A 6,472-nucleotide genomic window follows, 5' to 3' on the forward strand; every position below is an offset into this window, starting at 1 on the left:
TTTTATTTATGGGGGCATTTGAAAACTCTAGTCTACCCAACCCCAGTACCAAATGTAGGGACTCTTCGTGCTCGTATTGTGGACGGCTGTGATACAATACGCCATATCCAGGGCTGCATCAGCGCATCAGGGATTCCATGCGACGGAGGATGGGTGCATCTATCCTCGCTAACGGAGGTCATTTTGAACATTTCCTTTAACCAAATGTTTGAAGTCATGCTGGTACGTTCTGTTGCTGTGTGTTTCCATTCCATGATTAATGTGATTTGAAGAGAAGTAATGAAATGAGCTCTAACATGGAAAGTAAGCGTTTCCGGACACATGTCCACATAACATATTTTCTTTCTTTGTGTGTGAGGAATGTTTCCTGAAAGTATGGCCGTACCCTTTTGTAACACCCTGTATAAAAGGAATCCAAGCAAAGGAAAAATTACGACTTTCTTGTGAAGTACTAGGTTAAGTTCAACAATCTTATGTTTGCTGTTACGTGATTTACTCATCCAGCGCTGAAAGATTATCAGCAGTCAACAGTACAATAATATGCTGCAGCGAAATGCTTATAGCTTCACCGCAGTGTCTTTTTAGTAAGTGTAAATGAAAGGGAATAGTCCCCTATTGTCCCCTATTTTTGCCAGTAACGATTCATGTAAGGAGCTTAAACAATAAATGGCATAGCGAAAAAGTAAAAGACTAATGCCATCTCATAACCAAGAGGCCAGACGCAGCTGACGGACTGTCGTTATGGGAGTCGTCAGCTGCTGTGATAACGTTTACAGGGGCGGGGCTATGCCAACGGCGGCCATTACTTCAGTGGCGTTATCTCCCGGGCAAGCTCCGCCCACCAGCCGACAACACGCGGTGTCCCACACAGCGTCAGCCCGCGCGGGGCTTTTAAAACTGACAGCAGTATACACTACATAACTCGGCGGTGTTTTGGAAATAAGACGAGGCAAACCTTTGGAGATAAATGCACATAATGAAACATAGGAACTGAAATTACTTCGACAACAGGCGGGAACTGCTGCTCGAGACACCTCTGTAAGGTTTAACACTTACGCCGATTACAGGCGTATCCGCAAGGCATAGGAAGCGAATGTACAATTTAACTTGACCGTCCAAGGTATTAGCAAACACAGTAGTTTTTTTCTGAAAAGTGAAAAGGAAGGGTTGTCGGAGGCAGCTTAACAACCAACACCACGTTGCACCATGGTGGCGTTCGTCAACTGGTGGTGTCACAAAAGAAGAGCCAATAAAACCAGGAACCAGTAATGAAGCAATAATGACAGAACCAATAAGTCATGTTCAATCTCGCGACCACAGTGCATGAGAGTGCTCCGGACATAAGACGTACCTAGGCCGCACGGGGGGCGTAAAATTCTTTCTCTTCCTCGTACCCTTGGCAATGTGACTTTGGTCCTGCGGAGCCCCGCGGTAACGATAGTAGAGGTGACACAGCTTCTCAATGATACGGTTTTAGTCTATTATTGCCTCTTGGAACCTGCTTTGACACTGTCTTGAAACTATATTATTGCACCTTACGCCTAATCTTAAGCCATCACCTGAAAATTTGACAGTGGTAGCCAAACGTTTTTGCCCAAGAGCCAGTGCCACATAAGTAACAACCTTTTTAGTTATTAGAGACCTACTCATATTAGTATGTTATGATCCCACAAAACACAATCTATTGCAAGGAACCGATATATTGGCCGCTGGTCCCAACGTACTGATTTCTGAAAGTCAGTACCACTAGGAAAACATCGTGTTGACTATTATGTTTGATTGATGCCGCCTCTGGAACCTCATATTTGTGACACCGTGTGTGCCTCACGAAGTGTTCTGTTATCTGTGTGTATAGATTATTAATCAACACCTAAATTTTGCCATTTCTTAGAATGACGGCCGTTACTATGGTTCTAGAATATTTTTTATTAAAACACTAGTCAACATTTAACCGTCTTAACTGTGATACCAATGTTTTACAAACACCTGAAACTAATTCTGTTGGATTACATATGATGTTGTTGTTGTTGTTGTTTTCAGTCCTGAGACTGGTTTGATGCAGCTCTCAATGCCACTCTATCCTGTGCAAGCCCCATCATCTCCCAGTACCTACTGCAACCTACATCCTTCTGAATCTACTTAATGTATTCATCTCTTGGTTTCCCTCTACGATTCTTACCCTCCAAGCTGCCCTCCAATGCTAAATTTGTGATCCCTTGATGCCTCAGAACATGTCCCACCAACCGATCCCTTCTTCTAGTCAAGTTGTGCCACAAACTTCTCTTCTCCCCATTCCTATTCAATACCTCCTCATTAGTTATGTGATCTACCCATCTAATCTTCTGCATTCTTCTGTAACACCACATTTCGAAAGCTTCTATTGTCTTCTTGTCCAAACTAGTTATCGTCCATGTTTCACTTCCATACATGGCTACACTCCATACAAATACTTTCAAAAATGACTTCCTGATACATAAATCTATATTCGATGTTAACAAATTTCTCTTCTTCATAAACGCTTTTCTTGCCATTGCCAGTCTACATTTTATATCCTCTCTACTTCGGCCATCATCAGTTATTTTGCTCCCCAAATAGCAAAACTCCTTTACTACTTTAAGCGTCTCATTTCCTAATCTAATTCCCTCAGCATCACCCGATTTAATTTGACTACATTCCATTATCCTCGTTTTGCTATTGTTGATGTTTATCTTATATCCTCCTTTCAACTGCTCTTCCAAGTCCTTTGCTGTCTCTGACAGAATTACAATGTCATCAGCGAACCTCAATGTTTTTTCTTCTTCTCCATGAATTTTAATACCTACTCCAAATTTTTCTTTTGTTTCCTTTACTGCTTGCTCAATATACAGATTGAATAACATCGGGGAGAGGCTACAACCCTGTCTCACTCCTTTCCCAGCCACTGTTTCCCTTTCATACCCCTCGAATCTTATGACTGCCATCTGGTTTCTGTACAAATTGCAAAGAGCCTTTCGCTCCCTGTATTTTACCCCTGCCACCTTCAAAATTTGAAAGAGAGTATTCCAGTCAACATTGCCAAAAGCTTTCTCTAAGTCCACAAATGCTAGAAACGTAGGTTTGGCTTTTCTTAATATTTCTTCTAAGGTAAGTCGTAAGGTCAGTATTGTCTCACGTGTTCCAATATTTCTACGGAATCCAAACTGATCCTCCCCGAGGTCCGCATCTACCAGTTTTTCTATTCGTCTGTAAAGAATTCGCGTTAGTATTTTGCAGCTGTGACTTATTAAACTGATACTTCGGTAATTTTCACATCTGTCAGCACCTGCTTTCTTTGAGATTGGAATTATTATATTCTTCTTGAAGTCTGTGGGTATTTCGCCTGTCTCATACATCTTGCTCACCAGATGGTAGAGTTTTGTCAGGACTGGCTCTCCCAAGGCCGTCAGTAACTCTAATGGAATCTTGTCTAATCCGGGGGCCTTGTTTCGACTCAGATCTTTCAGTGCTCTGTCAAACTCTTCACGCAGTATCTTATCTCTCATGTCGTCTTCATTTAGATCCTCTTCCATTTCCATAATATTGTTCTCAAGTACATCGCCCTTGTATAAACCTTCTATATACTAATTCCACCTTTCTGCCTTCCCTTCTTTGCTTAGAACCGGGTAGCCATCTGAGCTCTTGATATTCATACACGTGGTTCTCTTCTCTCCAAAGGTCTCTTCAATTTTCCTGTAGGCAGTATCTATCTTACCCCTAGTGAGATAAGCTTCTACATCCTTACATTTGTCCTCTAGCCATCCCTGCTTAGCCATTTTGCACTTCTACATCTACATCTACATCTACATGACTACTACTTCCTGTCAATCTCCTTTTTGAGACGTTTGTATTCCTTTTTGCCTGCTTCATTTACTGCATTTTTATATTTTCTCCTTTCATCAATTAAATTCCTTTCTTCTGTTACCCAAAGATATCTACTAGCCCTCGTCTTTTTACCTAGTTGATCCTGTGCTGCCTTCACTACTTCATCCCTCAAAGCTACCCATTCTTTTCTACTGCATTTCTTTCCCCTGTTTCTGTCAATTGTTCCCTTCTGCTCTCCTTGAAACTCTGTACAACCTCTGGTTCTTTCAGCTTATCCAGATCCCATGTCCTTAAATTCCCACCTTTTTGCAGTTTCTTCAGTTTTAACCTACAGGTCATAGCCAATAGATTGTGGTCAGAGTCCACATCTGCCCCTGGAAATGTCCTACAATTTAAAACCTGATTCCTAAATCTCTGTCTTACCATTATATAATCTATCTGATACCTTTTAGTATCTCTAGGATTCTTCCATGTATACAACCTTCTTTTATGATTCTTGAACGAAGTGTTAGCTATGATTAAGTTATGCTCTGTGCAAAATTCTACCAGACGGCTTCCTTTTTCATTTCTTAGCCCCAATCCATAATCACCTACTATGTTTCCTTCTCTTCCTTTTCCTACTGACGAATTCCAGTCACCCATGACTATTAAATTTTCGTCTCCCTTCACTGCCTGAATAATTTCTTTTATCTCATCATACATTTCATCAATTTCTTCATCATCTGCAGAGCTAGTTGGCATATAAAATTGTACTACTGTAGTAGGCATGGGCTTTGTGTCTATCTTGGCCACAATAATACGTTCACTATGCTGTTTCTAGTAGCTTACCCGCACTCCTATTTTTTTATTCATTATTAAACCTACTCCTGCATTACCCCTATTTGATTTTGTATTTATAACCCTGAATTCACCTGACCAAAAGTCTTGTTCCTCCTGCCACCGAACTTCACTAATTCCCACTATATATAACTTTAACTTGTCCATTTCCCTTTTTAAATTTTCTAACCCACCTGCCCGATTAAGGGATCTGACATTCCACGCTCCGATCCGTAGAACGCCAGTTTTCTTTCTCCTGATAACGACATCCTCCTGAGTAGTCCCCGCCCGGGGATCCGAATTGGGGACTATTTTACCTCCGGAATATTTTACCCAAGAGGACGCCATCATCATTTAATCATACAGTAAAGCTGCATTTCCTCGGGAAAAATTACGGCTGTAGTTTCCCCTTGCTTTCAGCCGTTCGCAGTACCAGCACAGCAAGGCTGTTTTGGTTAATGTTGCAAGGCCAGATCAGTTGCCCCTGCAACTACTGAAAAGGCTGCTGCCCCTCTTCAAGAACCACATGTTTGTCTGGCCTCTCAACAGATACCCCTCCGTTGTGGTTGCAACTACGGTACGGCCATCTGTATCGTGGAGGCACGCAAGCCTCCCCACCAACGGCAAGGTCCTTGGTTCATGGGGGGGGGGGGGGGGGAGGATTGCATATATAGACTGTTAAAGATATCTTCCACATAGGATAATACCAAGCAATAAACTTAGGAACCAACACAACTGGATACAGATCACAAGAATACACAATATTTATTACCAGATACCCAGAATTAAAATTTTTAACAGAACAACAACTAGCTGATCAGATCCGTGTAATACTCAAAAATAACAGGATACCCCAGTCAGAATTAGAAAACATTAAACGAGAAGTACAACAAGTACTACAACAAAATAATGAATCAATGTTCCTGTCACATCGGTATTTTTCACTGTCTGTCCTGGTACGCTGTATATTTTCTTGCAGATTATTTCTCTTTGCCCAGAGTAAATTAAAAAAAAAATATGGTTCAGAAAATGAAGAAATATTACAAAAGAACACATTGTTTCAATGAACGCTTTACGAAATCAAAATGAGTAATACTTACTTGAAGTCTGACACAATTCTGCTCGAGACATCTCTGAGAGGTTTAACACTTACGCCGATTACAGACGTATCCTATTGGATGTTTCACATGACGGCACATAAATTGTCAATCAACAAAATTTGAGCAGAATGAGATTTCCACTCTGCAGCGGAGGGTGCGCTGATATGAAACTTCCTGGCAGATTAAAACTGTGTCCCCGACCGAGACTCGAACTCGGGACCTTTGCCTTTCGCGGGCAAGTGCTCTACCAACTGAGCTACCGAAGCACGACTCACGCCCGGTACTCACAGCTTTACTTCTGCCAGTATCCGTCTCCTACCTTCCAAACTTTACAGAAGCTCTTCTGGCAAACATGCAGAACTAGCACTCCTGAAAGAAAGGATACTGTGGAGACATGGCTTAGCCACAGCCTGGGGGATGTTTCCAGAATGAGATTTTCACTCTGCAGCGGAGTGTGCGCTGATATGAAACTTCCTGGCAGATTAAAACTGTGTGCCCGACCGAGACTCGAACTCGGGACCTTTGCCTTTCGCGGGCAAGTGCTCTACCAAGTTCTGTAAAGTTTGGAAGGTAGGAGACGGATACTGGCAGAAGTAAAGCTGTGAGTACCGGGCGTGAGTCGTGCTTCGGTAGCTCAGTTGGTGTCGGGCACACAGTTTTAATCTGCCAGGAAGTTTCATATCAGCGCACACTCCGCTGCAGAGTGAAAATCTCAT

At 42.1% G+C, this 6,472-nt stretch overlaps 1 non-coding gene across 1 annotated transcript; it reads right to left on the reverse strand.

Moving 5' to 3' along the window:
- Positions 1-5,947: 5,947 nt before the first annotated feature.
- On the reverse strand, positions 5,948-6,022 carry Trnas-cga (transfer RNA serine (anticodon CGA)). The gene has a single exon. It is a non-coding gene; the product is annotated as a tRNA-Ser (tRNA).
- Positions 6,023-6,472: the final 450 nt, after the last annotated feature.

The sequence above is a fragment of the Schistocerca gregaria genome, chromosome X (genome assembly GCF_023897955.1).
Source record: "Schistocerca gregaria isolate iqSchGreg1 chromosome X, iqSchGreg1.2, whole genome shotgun sequence".
NCBI classification, from domain to species: domain Eukaryota; kingdom Metazoa; phylum Arthropoda; class Insecta; order Orthoptera; family Acrididae; genus Schistocerca; species Schistocerca gregaria.